Source organism: Oncorhynchus tshawytscha, linkage group LG13 (genome assembly GCF_018296145.1).
Source record: "Oncorhynchus tshawytscha isolate Ot180627B linkage group LG13, Otsh_v2.0, whole genome shotgun sequence".
Lineage (NCBI taxonomy): Eukaryota > Metazoa > Chordata > Actinopteri > Salmoniformes > Salmonidae > Oncorhynchus > Oncorhynchus tshawytscha.
In genome coordinates this window covers 21,055,386-21,074,074 of record NC_056441.1, presented here as the reverse complement: position 1 = coordinate 21,074,074, position 18,689 = coordinate 21,055,386, and the positions used below count along the sequence as shown (strand labels likewise).

General features: G+C 45.7%; 1 protein-coding gene across 2 annotated transcripts in view; it reads right to left on the bottom strand.

The window, feature by feature from the left end:
- Positions 1-15,632, bottom strand: part of atxn1a (ataxin 1a) — a 201,439-nt gene extending 185,807 nt beyond the window's left edge. For both annotated transcript variants that reach the window (XR_006078577.1, XM_042295318.1), the window contains exon 1: positions 15,476-15,632. The gene's annotated coding sequence lies outside the window, so the exon portion shown is untranslated. The remainder of the gene's footprint in view (positions 1-15,475) is intronic.
- Between the last annotated feature and the right edge of the window lie 3,057 nt (positions 15,633-18,689).

The window sequence follows — 18,689 nt, the reverse complement described above, 5'->3', positions numbered from 1 at the left end:
TTTCTCTCTCCCTCTCTTTCTCCTCTCTTCTCTCTCCCTCTCTTTCTCCTCTCTTTCTCTCCCTTCTCTTTCTCTTTCTCTTCCTCTCTTTCTCTCCCTCCCTCTCCTCTCCCTCCCTTCTCTCTTTCTCTCCCTCCCTCTCTCTTCTCTCCCTCCCTCTCCTCTCTTTCTCTTGTTCTCTCCCTCCCTCTCTTTTCTCTCCCTCTCTTTCTCCTCTCTTTCTCTCCCTCCCTCTCTTTCTCTCCCTCCCTCTCCTCTCCGCTCTTTCTCTCTTTTCTCTTTCTCTCCCTCCCCCTCTCTTCTCTTTCTTTTCTCTTCCTCTCTTTCTCTCCCTCCTCTTTCTCTTTCTCTCTTTCTCTCCCTCTATCCTCTCTTTCTCTCGTTCTCTCCCTCCCCTCTCTCTCCCTCTCTCTTTCTCTCCCTCCCTCTCTTTCTCTTTCTCTCTTTCTTTCTCCCTCCCTCTCTCTTTCTCTCCCTCTCTTTCTCTCCCTCCCTCTCTCCCTCTCTTTCTCTCTCTCCCTCCCTCCCTTTCTCTCCCTCCCTCTCTTTCTCTCTTTTTCTCTCCCTCCCTCTCTTTCTCCCTCCCTCCCTCTCTCTTCTCTCTTTTCTCTCTCTCCCTCTCTTTCTCTCTCTCCCTCTCTTTCTCTCCCGCCCTCTCTTTCTCTGTTTCTCTCTTACTCTCTCGCTTTCTCTCTCTCCCTCCCTCCCTCTCTTTCTTTCTCATTCTCTCTCTTTCTCTTTCTCTCTTTCTCTCCCTCCCTCTCTTTCTCTCCCTCTCTCTTTCTCTTTCACTCTCTCCCTCCATCTCTTTCTCTCTCTTTCTCTCTTTCTCTCCCTCCCTCTCTCTCTTTCTCTCTCTCCCTCTCTTTCTCTCTTTCTCTGTTTCTCTCTTTCTCTCTTTCTTTCTCTCTCTCGGAGGACCTGAGCCCTAGGACCATGCCTCAGGACTATCTGGCATGATGACTCCTTGCTGTCCCCAGTCCACCTGGCCGTGCTGCTGCTTCAGTTCCAACTGTTCTGCCTGCGGCTATGGAACCTACCTGTCCCAGACCTACTGTTTTCAACTCTCTAGAGACAGCAAGAGCGGTAGAGATACTCTTAATGATCGGCTATGAAAAGCTGACTTGCTGCACCCTCGACAACTACTGTGATTATTATTATTTGACCATGCTGGTCATTTATGAACATTTGAACATCTTGGCCATGTTCTGTTATAATCTCCACCCGGCACAGCCAGAAGAGGACTGGCCACCCCTCATAGCCTGGTTCCTCTCTAGGTTTCTTCCTAGGTTTTGGCCTTTCTAGGGAGTTTTTCCTAGCCACCGTGGTTCTACACCTGCATTGCTTGCTGTTTGGGGTTTTAGGCTGGGTTTCTGTACAGCACTTTGAGATATCAGCTGATGTAAGAAGGGCTATATAAATACATTTGATTTGATATAATATTCTCAATCACAGCTTCATGACAGATCGAGAGATTGAACAAACAATATTGAGAGAAGAGGATGAGGCAAATAGGGGGCGACACCATCGTATATCACAATGTTTTCTGAGTTCATAATTACGATAGGACAAAGGTTGACATCCCCCAATCCTATAGTACAATCATATGAATGGACTCAATACTGCAGTTTTGCTATAATGGGGAAATGTGCATACAATGGAGAATCCCCAGTCAATAAATGCAAGTGGTGGCTGGCGAAGCCTTGATTAGTCATACTTCAGCAGAGTACCTTGACAGCCTGAGTCCCACACACACACACACACACACACCACTCCCCAGCTCACAGCCATATGAGAGGTGGCAGCAGGGCTAGCTGCTAGCTGAGCTAATGGCATGTCATGTAGAATTACCAGACATCAGTGAGCACCGGAGCTAAACAGCCTGCGACACCACCAGCAAGACAGAAAAAATTAAAAACAGATTTTCAGTCAAAAGAAGATTGCTAGAGTCTTTGCCAAGGCTTTGAGGGTGATTGGCTGTGAGTGGCTGATGAGCAGTTCTACTGTTGTTAACGTCGTCATGGCGACAGTGTAAGTAGGGTGAGGGTTAGTGCAGCATCTGTTGGAAAAGTGACCTGGGCTGGGGTCTGTTTAGTTCAGGATGGAACGTTACAGAACCTTCATAGCAATGTATTATTAGAACAGATGACTGTCTGTGAGGTAGAACAGCAAAAGGTGTATTCATTAGGCCTGCATTTCTATCTGCATTCTGCAAAGTTTTGAACGTTTCACCTCACTGAATACACCCCTGTATTCCAATAATCTCCCACAATGACTTTCTTCCTCGCCCAGCCCAGCCCTTGGACTGTTGGCCAAAGCCAATTGATTTTAGCTTTACTACCAAAAACAGTCAGTAGGGCTTTCCATAAGGCTCATAGTACAGACTGGCAGTGTCCACATCACAGAATGACTGAATCACTGGCCTTGACATACAAAGCCAAATCACAAAGAGACTCAAAGAGGTATGCACTGCCCAGTGTTTTCTTACTGCAGCTCTAGTGATAGATGGTGTCCTCATTTCTAATTCATTTGCAATTAAGGCATGGAGCTTGATCTAGACAATAGATGGTGTGGAATAAGCACTAGTCTCAAGTGCTTTTAAATACATCTGATGTTACTTGTAATGCGTCACCATCCTAAGTAATAGTGAAGACAGGCCAATGTCAATACAGTGAAGACAGACCAATGACAATACAGTGAAGACAGACCAATGCCAATACAGTGAAGACAGGCCAATGTCAATACAGTGAAGACAGGCCAATGCCAATACAGTAAAGACAGGCCAATGCCAATACAGTGAAGACAGGCCAATGTCAATACAGTGAAGACAGACCAATGCCAATACAGTGAAGACAGACCAATGCCAATACAGTGAAGACAGACCAATGCCAATACAGTGAAGACAGACCAATGCCAATACAGTGAAGACAGGCCAATGTCAATACAGTGAAGACAGACCAATGCCAATACAGTGAAGACAGACCAATGCCAATACAGTAAAGACAGACCAATGACAATACAGTGAAGACAGACCAATGCCAATACAGTGAAGACAGACCAATGCCAATACAGTGAAGACAGACGACCAATGCCAATACAGTGAAGACAGACCAATGCCAATACAGTGAAGACAGACCAATGCCAATACAGTGAAGACAGACCAATGCCAATACAGTGAAGACAGACCAATGCCAATACAGTGAAGACAGACCAATGCCAATACAGTGAAGACAGACCAATGCCAATACAGTGAAGACAGACCAATGACAATACAGTGAAGACAGACCAATGCCAATACAGTGAAGACAGACCAATGTCAATACAGTGAAGACAGACCAATGCCAATACAGTGAAGACAGACCAATGCCAATACAGTGAAGACAGACCAATGCCAATACAGTGAAGACAGACCAATGTCAATACAGTGAAGACAGACCAATGCCAATACAGTGAAGACAGACCAATGCCAATACAGTGAAGACAGACCAATGCCAATACAGTGAAGACAGACCAATGACAATACAGTGAAGACAGACCAATGACAATACAGTGAAGACAGACCAATGCCAATACAGTGAAGACAGACCAATGACAATACAGTGAAGACAGACCAATGCCAATACAGTGAAGACAGACCAATGCCAATACAGTGAAGACAGACCAATGTCAATACAGTGAAGACAGACCAATGCCAATACAGTAAAGACAGACCAATGCCAATACAGTGAAGACAGACCAATGCCAATACAGTAAAGACAGACCAATGCCAGTACAGTGAAGACAGACCAATGCCAATACAGTGAAGACAGACAGCACAGAAAAAAGTATTACATAAGGGTTCTTCGGCTGTCCACATAGGAGAACTCTTTAAGGTTCCAGGTAGAACCCTTTTTGCTTTCAGGTAGAACTCTTTGGGGTTCCATGTAGAACCCTCTGTGGAAAAGGTTCTACATGCAACCCAAAAGGGTTCTACCTGGAACCAAAAAGGGTTCTTCAAAGGGTTCTCCAATGGGGACAGGCGAAGAACCCTTTTAGGTTCTAAATAGCACTTTTTTTTCTAAGAGTGTACTGACCAATGCCAACACAGTGAAGACAGACCATTGCCAATGCATCTTGAACAATGCCTATGTGATTCATAGTTCCTATATTTGTACCTTTGGCTGGGCCTCCAGATATAGACTTCTTGTGGAGTGACTGGGTGGAAGAAAAGAAAGGGGGATATAGAGAGGAGTGACTAGTGAGGGGGGGAAAGGGGGATATAGAGAGGAGTGACTCGTGGGGGTATAGAGAGGAGTGACTAGTGGGGGGAGGAAGAAAGAAGAATGGGGGATATAGAGAGGAGTGACTAGTGGGGGAAGAAAGAAGAAAGGGGGATATAGAGAGGAGTGACAAGTGGGGGGGGAGAAGAAAGGGGATATAGAGAGGAGTGACTAGTGGGGGGAAGAAAGAAGAAAGGGGGATATAAAAAGGAGTGACTAGTGGGGGAAGAAAGAAAACATGGGGATATAGAGAGGAGTGACTAGTGGGGGGAGAAGAAAGGGGATATAGAGAGGAGTGACTAGTGGCGGGGGAGAAGAAAGGGGGCTATAGAGAGGAGTGACTAGTGGGGGAGAAGAAAGGGGATATAGAGAGGAGTGACTAGTGGGGGAGGAGAAGGGGGATATAGAGACGAGTGACAAGTGGGGGAAGAAGAAAGGGGGATATAGAGAGGAGTGACTAGTGGGGGAAGAAAGGGGGATATAGAGAGGAGTGACTAGTGGGGGAGAAGAAAGGGGGACATAAGAGAAGAGTGACTAGTGGGGGCAGTATAAAGAGGAGTGACTAGTGGGGGAGAAATAAGAAAGGGGGATATAGAGAGGAGTGACTAGTGGGGGAGAAAGAAGAAAGGGGGATATAGAGAGGAGTGACTAGTGTGGGGGGAGAGAAGAAAGGGGGATATAGAGAGGAGTGACTAGTGGGGAGGAAAGGGGATATAGAGAGGAGTGACTAGTGGGGGGAAAGGGGGATATAGAGAGGAGTGACTAGTGGGGGGAGAAGAAAGGGGGATATAGAGAGGAGTGACTAGTGGGGGGTATAAAGAGGAGTGACTAGTGGGGGAGAAATAAGAAAGGGGGATATAGAGAGGAGTGACTAGTGGGGGGGGAGAAAGAAGAAAGGGGGATATAGAGAGGAGTGACTAGTGGGGGGGGCATAGAGAGGAGTGACTAGTGGGGGGAAAGGGGATATAGAGAGGAGTGACTAGTGGGGGGAGGGGGATATAGAGAGGAGTGACTAGTGGGGGGGGGGGATATAGAGAGGAGTGACTAGTGGGGGGGAGGGGGCTATAGAGAGGAGTGACTAGTGGGGGAGGGGGATATAGAGAGGAGTGACTAGTGGGGGGATATAGAGAGGAGTGACTATCGGGGGAAAGGGGATATAGAGAGGAGTGACTAGTGGGGGGGAGGGGGATATAGAGAGGAGTGACTAGTGGGGGGATATAGAGAGGAGTGACTAGTGGGGGGGGAAGAGGGATATAGAGAGGAGTGACTAGTGGGGGGAGGGGGATATAGAGAGGAGTGACTAGTGGGGGGATATAGAGAGGAGTGACTAGTGGGGGGGGAAGAGGGATATAGAGAGGAGTGACTAGTGGGGGCGGGGGAAGGGGGATATAGAGAGGAGCGACTAGTGGGGGGATATAGAGAGGAGTGACTAGTGGGGGGAGGGGGATATAGAGGTATGCCTGTCTTGCAGCATTAGGTCACTAGAGAAGCTCTCTGAGAGATCTTTTAGTGAAATGACTTTCGCTGGATAGCTCAGTTGAGTGCCACTCTCCCAAACTGGCCCTCCTAGATAGCTAGTTTCAATGACAACACTCCTGAGGAGTGCAAGTTCAGGAGACGAGACAGAAATGGGACAGCCAGTCTCTCCATAGCTCATGTCTTATCTACACAACTAGTGTTTTACTAAACCGACTGCCAGTGCCTGTCATTTCCAAAGTGACTCTTCCATTGTCAAAACCACACAGCAGCAGCCAAATTAAAAACCCAGGCAGTCAGCCATCTAGCTGTTCAGAACTCAGGCCTCATCCCTCAGCCTAAGGAAATGACTTCAGACAGGCTGATACTGCTTTAAGTAGTGGCTGTGGTAAAGTTACACACACACACACACATAGCCCTGCACACATGTACACACACTCACAGGCGCACAGAAACTTCTTTCCATATGACACACCATCAGACAGTAAAAGTATGACAACCGACAACAACAACGTGTAGTAACACTACCGTGGAGTCCAGTACACCTAACATCATTAAGAGCAGGTGATAGAAGAAGGGTTCGTATCGGGCCAAACATAACGTCGGCCAGGGTGGGTTTCAGTATTCCATGGATTGTTTGTATCAGTTCCGTTTTCCTGTTATTGAATTCCTTTCTCGATGCATATCCTCCGAGCACTGCCTAGCGGGAATCATTGTTGATACCCCCTATGTCCTATCAGACCCGCTTGACAGGAGCCAGGGCTCTCTCTCTATGCCACCCTTTTCCATCCGTTTGTTTGTGTGTGTGTGTATGTGTGTGTGTGTTTGTGTGTGCGTGCGCTTGCGTGTGTGGTGTGTGTGTGAAGGCAGGTGGGCGTGAACACTTGGTCCTGTCCATGTGCCCTCTGGGGGTCCACCCCTGTGAGAAAGCATTCCTCTGCTTGATGACATCACAGGCACTGCACATCCCTCCTCTCTTTCTTCCTCTTCTCCTCCTTTCACCTTTCCGTCTTCTTCTTGATCCTACACTCTCTTCTCCTCCTTTCACCTTTCTGTCTTCTTCTTGATCCTACACTCTCTTCTCCTCCTTTCACCTTTCTGTCTTCTTCTTGATCCTACACTCTCTTCTCCCTTTTCTCATTCTCCCTCTCCTACTCCCCTTCCCCTTCTTCTCCCCTCCTCCTCTCCCCCGTTCCCTCTCTCTGCATGTCCCAGACTGTTTATTGTGCTTGCCATGTTGTCACAGCCCCACAAGGTGTCTGCCAGTCAGTGTACAAAACAACCTGTTATCCTGCCCCTGATAAGACTGTATCCAAGACAATATCTACGATATCTAATCCTGGTGGGGACAGGCTACGGTACTAGTGTGTGTGTGTGTGTGTGTGTGTGTGTGTGTGTGTGTGTGTGTGTGTGTGTGTGTGTGTGTGTGTGTGTGTGTGTGTGTGTGTGTGTGTGTGTGTGTGTGTGTGTGTGTGTGTGTGTGTGTGTGTGTGTGTGTGTGTGTGTGTGTGTGTGTGTGTGTGTGTGTGTGTGTGTGTGTGTGTGTGTGTTGCGGCAGGTTGGGGGGACAGAACGACAGAACAGGAGGGGAAATGATGGATGCAGCTCTTTAGGGGTCCAACCTATCTGTCCAATGCATCCAGAGCACCAGCTCAATGGCCCCAGAGACCTTCTGCTTATCCTGTTCAAGACCTTGCAGAGACGACAGTGGCTACAATATGACAATTCAGCCAAAGCTAATGTGCTATCGGTCTTGCGCCAGTGTTTTATGTCATATATCATTATGTCACAGAACATCGACATTAATGCAAGGTTACAGCTAGTTGACTGAGGATGAACCATTGGGGAAAACTAGATACAAAGTAGCTCTATTGCGTTATGCAAACTAAAATGCCTCAAGCCTGGTGTGCTTCTCTCCCTTCATGCTTTAATGACTTTACACCTAATCCATAATATCAACAACAAAGAGCAGTCTCACTACCTCCTTTCCCAAAGTGAAATACACTTTACAGTCAGACTAAGCCCCATTACACAAGCATTAGACAGAGAGAGGAGGAAGAGGCTGGACCATTGTTCCTATAAGCAAAGCAATACTATTCGAAGGGAGAAGATCAACCATAAAACAAGGCTTTGATGTCGAGACAGTGGGCTAAAAATAGGAGGGCAGTCGGATCGCTCAGTCTGACTTCTCAGTTGTTCTCTCTCTCTCTCTGTGTGTGTGTGTGTGTGTGTGTGTGTGTGTGTGTGTGTGTGTGTGTGTGTGTGTGTGTGTGTGTGTGTGTGTGTGTGTGTGTGTGTGTGTGTGTGTGCGTGCGTGCGTGCGTGCGTGCGTGCGTGCGTGCGTGCGTGTGTGTGTGCGTGCGTGTGTGTACAGTATACATGTGTAGCTCACTTATTAGATAAAGGAGCTATAGCCCCTCGAAGCCTAATGTTACTACTGTTGTCAACATCTCCCACTTAATCATGCTACAGTGGGAACATTATCAAATATAAATCAAGGTACAGAGATGAAAGGGAGAGATACAGATTAACATTACATTTCAGATGTCATTTAAAGCTCACGTCTGTAGTTTAACTTAAAGATCACACACTGTGGTACTGTCTCACTCTCTCTCTCTTTCTCTCTCCCTCTCTCTGTCTGTTGCTCTCTCTCTCTCGTGCTCTCTCTTTCTCTCTTGCTCTCTCTCCCTCTCGTTCTCTCTCTCTCTCTTGCTCTCTCTGTCTGTTGCTCTCTCTCTCTCTTTTGCTCTCTAACTCTCTCTCCCTCCCTCTCTCTCTCTCTCTCTCTCTCTCCCTCTCTTGCTCTCTCACTCTCTCCCTCCCTCTCTCTCCCTCCCTCTCCCTCTCTCTCTTGCTCTCTCTCTCTCTCCCTCCCTCTCTCTCTCTCTCTCTCTCTCTTGCTTTCTCCCTCCCTCCCTCTCTCTCCCTCCCTCTCTCTCTCTCTCTCCCTCCCTCTCTCTCCCTCCCTCTCCATCTCTCTCTTGCTCTCTCACTCTCTCCCTCCCTCCCTCTCTCTCTCTCTCTCTCTCTCTCTCTTGCTCTCTCACTCTCTCCCTCTGTCTCTCTTGCTCTCAATTAAATGTCCATATACAATTTAAGGGGTTTTATTGGCATGGGAAACATATGTTTACATTGCCAAAGCAAGTGAAATAGATAATAAACATAAGTTTAAAAAACTATTAAAAACATTAAGAGTACACATTATACTCACAAAAGTTCCAAAAGAATAAAGACATTTCAAATGTCATATTATGTCTATATAGAGAACGACACCTGCCTCTGATTGAGAACCATACCAGGCCAAACACATAGAAATATAACCACATAGAAAAAAGAACATTGACTACCCACCCCAACTCACACCCTGACCAAACTAATACAAAGACATAATAAAGAACTAAGGTCAGAACGTGACACACTGTGGTATTTCACCCAATAGTTGAACAAAATTCTTTGTCGGTCAGTGTAATCTGAGGGAAATATGTGTCTCTAATATGGTCATACATTTGGCAGGAGGTTAGAAAGTGCAGCTCAGCTTCCACATAATTTTGTGGGCAGTGTGCACATAACCTGTCTTCTCTTGAGAGCCAGGTCTGCCTTCGGCGGCCTTTCTCAATAGCAAGGCTATGCTCACTGAGTCTGTACATAGTCAGCTATTTCCTTACGTTTGGGTCAGTCACAGTGGTCAGGTATTCTGCCACTGTTTACTCTCTGTTTAAGGCCAAATAGAATTCTAGTTTGCTCTGTTTTTTGGTAAATTCTTTCCAATGTGTCAAGTAATTACCTTTTTTGGAACACCATTATTTTTGACTCACTGAGATTCACTGTCAAGGCCCAGGTCTGTCAGGGCCCAGGTCCGTCAGGGCCCAGGTCTGTCAGGGCCCAGGTCTGTCAGGGCCCAGGTCTGTCAGGGCCCAGGTCTGTCAGGGCCCAGGTCTGTCAGGGCCCAGGTCTGTCAGGGCCCAGGTCTGTCAGGGCCCAGGTCTGTCAGAATCTGTGCAGAAGATCTGGGTGCTGCTGTCTCTCTCTCTTTTTTGCTCTCTCCCTCCCCCTCTCCACCCCCACCCCCCCCCCTCTCTCTCTCTCCCTCTCTTGCTCTCTCCCTGAAATGGTTTGATATCGGAGCCAATGATTCTATGAGATGAGGTTACTAAAAGGACCAAGCCCAGGCATGTTCAAGGTTGTTGCAGCGGCTGGTAAGCTACAGTATTGCTGTCACTATTATTAACACTGAGTAACTAACTACGCATTTGTAGCCTACTCACTTCTAACAGCCCATGGGTGGAGTACTCAACAGATGTGAGCTGAGTCGAATGGCAACCATTCCAGTGGACTTTGCTCCTACTACAGCTTCACCATTATATTGATAAGCCAGATGAGGATACCCTGTATGTCACTCCCCTGGGCAATCCCTCTAGGAAACTATACTGCCATTATGGATCTTTCCTCACAGTGAACTCTACAACACAGTTTCCCCAAAGTTTGCACAGGGTCATTGAAGCATGCTGGGGCTCATTGATCCAGCAGTGTGACACAGGCAGCTTCCCAGTCAGTGTCACTCCCCTGCCAACCCATTCACAGTAACGCTGAGCCATTCAGGATTCTGCCCATTGATTCTCTACACCCCATTGATTCTCTATACCCCATTGATGACAGGTTTGTGTGTGGGCAGGCAGATCAGTGAAGCCAATGAATGAAAGGGGTCCTAATGCAGAATGTATCTCACACAGAATTATCACAGATAATCAAAGATGATGTTTTGTATAACATGCATTATGGATAGCTTTCCAAGGTGGATAGCTTTAAAGACACGGGTTGTAATGTAGCCTTACCAGACTACAGTACCTAAATCAATGAAAGAGTGGAATTACCAGTCTGGATCTGCGGTATGTTACCATACAAAGACATGGAGAAGGACAGGTTCACAATCAATAGCCGTATTCTACTGTAGTTTGAATGCAAGGTATTTTCACGTGGCACTACAAATCAAATCCCATGCGCCGAATAAACCGGTTTAGACCTTACAAGCCCTTAACCAACAATGCAGTTTTAAGAAAAATAAGACTGGTTACCTTGGACATAATGTCCCTCCAGTCCTACTGGCTGAAAACAAGAGCTTTTAATTCACTCATCCCATAAAGGCATCACTGCAACCTCAAAGGAGTGTGTGTGTGTGTGTGTGTGTGTGTGTGTGTGTGTGTGTGTGTGTGTGTGTGTGTGTGTGTGTGTGTGTGTGTGTGTGTGTGTGTGTGTGTGTGTGTGTGTGTGTGTGTCTTTGCCTCGCCAAGCCTACTGGAGATACTGACCTTTCCTCCTGGGAAGAATCTAATGTCCGTGTGTGCCTGTATGCTGAGAGCAGAGAGAGGAATGTTTTATCTGCTTTCAAAATGGAAAAAAGCTCTCAACTGCTGCATTAAAAAAGCATGTTGGTCTGTCTGTAACGCAGTGCCCACTGAAGTACAGCCCGGTGAATATAGCTAGATGAAAGGATAAGCAAAAAAGGTCTGAAAACTGCATCGCTCTCTCTCTCTTTTACTCTTTCTCTCTTCCCCAGGACTCCCCTTCTCTCCCTCTTTTCTCCCCTCTCTCACTCTCTTTCTTCAATCTCTCTCTCATCCCCTTCTCTCCCTCTTTCCTCCCCTCTCTCTCTCCTCCTCCCCCCTCTTAGTAAAGTACAGTACAGGCTCGGTATGGTTTCATGGCTTCGTATCAAAAAGGACATGGCTACCCCCAGGGCTGGCCTCCATCCCAGGACTATACTGTTAGAATCAAGGGCTTCATCCCCAGGACTATACTGTTAAAATCAAGGGCTTCATCCCCAGGACTATACTGATCAAGGGCTTCATCCTCAGGACTATACTGTTAGAATCAAGGGCTTCATCCCCAGGCCTCTAGGGCTTCATCCCCAGGACTTAGAATCAAGGGCTTCATCCCCAGGACTATACTGTTAGAATCAAGGGCTTCATCCCCAGGACTATACCGTTAGAATCAAGGGCTTCATCCCCAGGACTATACTGTTAGAATCAAGGGCTTCATCCCCAGGACTATACTGTTAGAATCAAGGGCTTCATCCCCAGGACTATACTGATCAAGGGCTTCATCCCCAGGACTATACTGTTAGAATCAAGGGCTTCATCCCCAGGACTATACTGATCAAGGGCTTCATCCTCAGGACTATACTGTTAGAATCAAGGGCTTCATCCCCAGGACTATACTGTTAGAATCAAGGGCTTCATCCCCAGGACTATACTGATCAAGGGCTTCATCCTCAGGACTATACTGTTAGAATCAAGGGCTTGATCCCCAGTACTATACTGTTAGAATCAAGGGTTTCATCCCCAGGACTATACTGATCAAGGGCTTCATCCTCAGGGCTATACTGTTAGAATCAAGGGCTTCATCCCCAGGACTATACTGTTAGAATCAAGGGCTTCATCCCCAGGACTATACTGTTAGAAACAAGGGCTTCATCCCCAGGACTATACTGTTAGAATCAAGGGCTTCATCAAAAATGGCACCCAATTCCCTTTATTGTGCACTCCTTCTGACCCGGAGCCAACCAAGGCCTTTTATCTGATTCCACAGAGAAAGAGGCTACACAGGACCAAGGAATGTACATTGTGAAAGAAACTACAGTATAAAAGAGAAGAAGGAGAGAGAGGGGGGGGGCAAAACACAATGTTTGATTGATTTGCTATCCAGTAGCCGAGCAACGTGGCACACACACACCTCTGAGGGAGTGTGCTAGTACTAGGGTCTGGATGGGCCTGTCTATCCCTGTTCTAGCTGCAAATGGTTGAAACCAGGTAGTGTGTGGGTACTGCCCGTCTTCTGTGTATACACACACACATTTTGAAGAGAATGCCAGTCCTTGGTCATTGACTGGGTTCATCCCCTTGCTTTGCACACACACACACACAGCCCGTTCCTTCCTGCTGGTATAGAGGTGTGGCCCACCTTATATCGCTCTCTCAGTCAACCATGATAGCCTACCTAGCCAATACCTGGAAACTCCTCCGTAAGGTAGGGCACTTCAAAACCCGGCCCACAGTTTGTCTTGTTTTTCCTATTTTTTTAACGCATGCATAGTATTGTGAATGTGTATGCTGGAGAGGGTGTGTGTGTGTGTGTGTGTGTGTGTGTGTGTGTGTGTGTGTGTGTGTGTGTGTGTGTGTGTGTGTGTGTGTGTGTGTGTGTGTGTGTGAGCATGTAAAGGAACATGAGATATATTGCAAAAGGAAATGAAGCCCTGAGAGCACTGCAGAGATTCAGCTAGCCAGGACAGGAGCAGCAGGTGTGTTTGTGCTGGTGTGAATGTGCGCGTACAGGAGACTCTGACAAATTAGCTGAGATGGAGAAAATGGCTCGTGATTAGGACACATTGGCTGCTAACTGTCTCTCATTAGCATTTAAAAGTAAGTAAAGTGTGTGTGCATGCATGTGTGTGTGTGTGTGTGTGTGTGTGTGTGTGTGTGTGTGTGTGTGTGTGTGTGTGTGTGTGTGTGTGTGTGTGTGTGTGTGTGTGTGTGTGTGAGCATGTAAAGGAACATGAGATAGATTGCAAAAGGAAATGAAGCCCTGAGAGCACTGCAGAGATTCAGCCAGCCAGGACAGGAGCAGCAGGTGTGTTTGTGCTGGTGTGAATGTGCGCGTACAGGAGACTCTGACAAATTAGCTGAGATGGAGAAAATGGCTCGTGATTAGGACACATTGGCTGCTAACTGTCTCTCATTAGCATTTAAAAGTAAGTAAAGTGTGTGTGCATGCATGCGTGTGTGTGTGTGTGTGTGTGTGTGTGTGTGTGTGTGTGTGTGTGTGTGTGTGTGTGTGTGTGTGTGTGTGTGGCTAACAGGATCAAAGGGAAGCGCAGGGAGAAATGGCAGCACCCTAATTCACTGTCACATGATTAGCTCCCTGCACAACGGATAGGGTCACGTTCATTAGCTCCCAGTTGGAACAAATATTTTACAAGGTTTTTAGAAAGGCAATTCATTTCAAATGATGGAGCTACTGCTCTCTGTTATTTTGCTTGGAAGGACAGGAGTTTTTCCGGACCAAATGACTACAGGATATCTACTTGTAGTAAATACCTAGAGGCCAGGGGTTTTCCTAGTCAGGTCACATGGTTAGGAAATACTCCAGGCCCTATAGTCAATACCATTCAGATATACATGTATATATAATATAATGCATTCATAAACATCTCAAAAGATTTTAACAAATGAATGTACCTCTTACCTGGACCTGCATCATTCACATAGAAGAGTGACAAGTGCTATAGAAATAGAATAATATCATATCTCTATGGACACGTGCTATAGACTGATTCACCACCATCAGGTGAACTGAACTGGTAGAACGACCATACAGGATAATCACGTGGTGCCTTGAAGTGTTCCACACTCACTGGGCAGCCAGACAACCAACACAAACCAAACCCAACTCAAACTACACTACCAAAAAGAAAGGGTAAATAAAGAAGCAATGTCCCATGGCCTGCAGCGTACAGGTTCAACTGTGGGTAATATACAAAACCTCTCCACTAACTCTCACCTTTGATTACATAAAGGAACAGCATCAAGACATGGTGTGCTGTGTCATGGTGAATATTAAAGAAAGGGTGCCCTTCAATGGGATGGCAAAGTGACTGTAACGTGTTTTAATGAGCCGATGTAACATGTCGAAACATTGTAACACACGTTATGTCTGGCCACCTTCCATTTCCAGATACTGGACACAATGTCACCATGTTATAACTGTGTAGTGATTGAGGAATGTAGCTGTTGTAGGCTATCTATCCCCTCTAAATAATAGAGGACAGTTATGTAGCCTTTACAAATCTTACTATGCATAGTGCAATTCCTGACTGTAAACAGAATATAAATAGCTTGCAATCACAGCCCGGGATCCCTACAGTCCCGTTATATAATCACCAAAGCTAGGAGTGACATCACGCCACGCGCAGTCGAGCAACCACTAGCCGCACACATCCGACCCAACGTCCTTTACCAACCAGCCAGCGTCAATGAAAAGTCGACAGTAGCCCGCGTAGTAACATTTACACTCTCCCTCGGAATGAAGGGCATGTCATATAGATGTATATATTTTTCTAATTGTACCGGTTAAATTAAGTAGGCTAAGGTACGTTGGTTTGCACGGTCTTTGAAGAATAAAAAGCACTTCCGCGATGGAATTAAACTGAAATGTCTCGCGCTATCAAACCCTTGTCAAATGCTGGAGTGGACATACGGCCACGTACGCACGTACCACAACCATTTCATAGTGGACGGTTAGCCTACTATAAATGCGTCTTACTATTCTTTATGCAATATACAATCTTTCTGGGTGGAGTGGCGCAGTTAGTGAGCTTGCCCTACACACCAACCCGCCTGTGAAAAACACTCCTTGCTCTATTTCAATTCCGCGAAACCAACGCTCACTTATGTCGCACTAAACAGATAGTTTGCATTTTTATTTCGAAATGACAAGTGCATGATTGTAAACCACAAACAACCTTCTATCCTCCGGGCACACAAAAAATAGGTCAGAGTGCGAAGTAAACATTTCCAAAGCTTTTGGAAATAAACCAGCACTCTCTTTGCGCGTAGCTACCTTTCCTAGTTCCAGTTCCAGCCATTTTTTCTACCGCAACAGCTCAGCAGTGTAGTGACAACAAGGTAGAAGCAGACAGCGACTGTATCGGGCAGTGGCAGTATAAAATGAATTGAGCTAGTACTTACTGTAAGGTGTAATGGTCTGGTAAGAGTATGGCTCTTATTGTTGCCAGGGCTCCCTGTTCCTGCGCTGACGATGGAACCGTCTGCCCTCTACTCGGAATGATGTCTGCAGCTCGGAGCTAATAGCTGTACTGCTCTATGCCCCCACCTTCAGAGATCTCTCGAGAGTGAGATAGAGAGGGAGAGGCGAGAGAGGCAGAGAGTGGGAGATAGCGTAGTGTGTGTGCGTGCGTGTGTGTGTAATACAAATATGGAGCAGTTGGCAGTTTTAGTAGTAACTCAGGGTTTGTACTGTGATCAGTACAGAATTGAGAAAAAGGGAAACGAACAACTGACAGGCAAATTCAGTCCAAAACTAGTGAATCACTAGACTAACCCTTCAACATGTCAATGAAATTGATTCTTTCCACGTCATATGTATGTGCTTCGACAAGAACTCAGAGAAGAAAGAATTATATCATTTTCAATGTAGCCAACATAACCATCAAAATAAGATGTCATAGACCTAGAGAGGAACCAGGCTATGAGGGGTGGCCAGTCCTCTTCTGGCTGTGCCGGGTGGAGATTATAACAGAACATGGCCAAGATGTTCAAATGTTCATTTTATTTTTTTATTTTAATTTACCTTTGTTTAACCAGGCAAGTCAGTTAAGAACACATTCTTATTTTCAATGATGGCCTACGAACAGTGGGTTAACTGCCTGTTCAGGGGCAGAATGACAGATTTGTATCTTGTCAGCTCGGGGGTTTGAACTTGCAACCTTCCGGTTACTAGTCCAACGCTCTGGGTCAAAACCCATCATGATTGTACTTGCACAGAATTAATGGAATTTTTCCTATTTGTTTTCTCTTAAGCAACAAGAGACTTGACCAAATAGGCCCACCCTTGTACTGTACTCTCTCAGATTATCCACATGTACAACTATCAAATCAAATCAAATCAAATTTTATTTGTCACATACACATGGTTAGCAGATGTTAATGCGAGTGTAGCGAAATGCTTGTGCTTCTAGTTCCGACAATGCAGTAATAACGAACAAGTAATCTAACTAACAATTCCAAAAAAACTACTGTCTTATACACAGTATAAGGGGATAAAGAATATGTACATAAGGATATATGAATGAGTGATGGTACAGAGCAGCATAGGCAAGATACAGTAGATGATATCGAGTACAGTATATACATATGAGATAAGTATGTAAACCAAGTGGCATAGTTAAAGTGGCTAGTGATACATGTATTGCATAAGGATGCAGTCGATGATATAGAGTACAGTATCAACGTATGCATATGAGATGAACAATGTAGGGTAAGTAACATTATATAAGGTAGCATTGTTTAAAGTGGCTAGTGATATATTTACATCATTTCCCATCAATTCCCATGATTAAAGTGGCTGGAGTAGAGTCAGTGTCATTGACAGTGTGTTGGCAGTAGCCACTCAATGTTAGTGGTGGCTGTTTAACAGTCTGATGGCCTTGAGATAGAAGCTGTTTTTCAGTCTCTCGGTCCCAGCTTTGATGCACCTGTACTGACCTCGCCTTCTGGATGACAGCGGGGTGAACAGGCAGTGGCTCGGGTGGTTGATGTCCTTGATGATCTTTACCTTGTACCTTGTATACCTTATATACTACCTTGTATATCTGCAGTTACAACACAATAGTCTTAATACATCTCTATTAGAACTGTGGCCATGATAGAAGGATACCTAATATTTCTCATTGATAGAGTACTTGATTGTATCCAGTAATAGCTCCATTTGTAATAGTATTAGTCACTGCCAGATAAATGTATAAAGTACTCAATGCTCTGGGATTTTATTCTCTGACCTTTTATTTTCCTAGCATGAGGACAGAGATTGACAAGAGAGAGAGAGAGAGAGAGAGAGAGAGAGAGAGAGAGAGAGGGAGGGAGAGAGAGAGAGAGACAGAGAGAGAGAGAGACAGAGAGAGAGAGAGACAGAGAGAGGGAGAGAGACAGAGAGAGACAGAGAGAGAGAGAGAGACAGAGAGACAGAGAGAGACAGAGAGACAGAGAGAGACAGAGAGAGACAGAGCGAGAGAGAGACAGAGAGAGAGAGAGAAGGGGAGAGAGACAGAGAGCTAGAGAGGGGGGAGAGAGAGCGGGAGACATCCCACTTCTGCTAGTCATTCAATAAGTGCTCCATTGTCTCCTGTTCTATTGCGTTGTCACATGTACATCAAGAGAAACTGGCATGTAGACACGTTACCTTCCACATGTCTGCTGCACTAGCAAAAGCAATGCAGGGTAGTTGAGGTCCTAGCTCGAGGACAGCATCCACATCCATCGACATACATGTCTTTTAGAAATACTTTTTAAACCTTTGTTAAATTTAGTAAACATATATTTAAAAACACTGAATGTGTCCATATTAAGATCAACTTAAAGACAACATTTGACCCATAATGACATCACCTGACGATTAGCACAAACACCCCAATTGACAATGAGTCCTAACCCTCAGCTGTATACTGTAAGCACTAGGATAATGTAGAGAGGTGGGGTGGGATGGGATGTCTGTAGGGAAAATGACAGGGTAGAGTTGAAGGTCAATGTGTGCTGGAGGAATAACAAGGAAGACTCTGGGGACCATACAGACACAGGAAGGAAAGGGAGAGGAAGTCCTCATGGACTAACCCATATTTATAGGGGGAGGTAAGCAGCTAAATACATTTCTTAATCTTAAACCTTTTAATAACAAATATAATGGTTTTAAATTATACATAAATGTTTTTATATGTTCCTGTTCCTTTGAATAGGCCACATTTCCTTACTTAGAAGTTGGCTTGGAATGTGCATATATTTGCATATTACATGTCACGTAGGTATGAAGAGATTCGGGAGACAGACGCAGGAATGAGTAATCGTTTTTTAAATTAAGCCCCAAATGACGACATGTCGTGTAAAGGCACGGGGACAAAGACCAAACCAACACGTTAAAAAAACACAGGGTTGAAACACCAAAAAAAGAGCGAGGAGTACCTCGAATAAAAACACATGAGCACAATAATTAACCCGCGGGACGAGACCCGTAATCATCTGGCAATCCACAAGGGCACGAAAGCCTAAAACAGGCGGCATGGGTGCTCACACGCACCCACGGACATTGTAACAATAATCAACAGAAAACGGACACCAAGGGGCACACTTACACAAGTACTAATCAGTGGGAATAGGGGACAGGTGTGCGTGA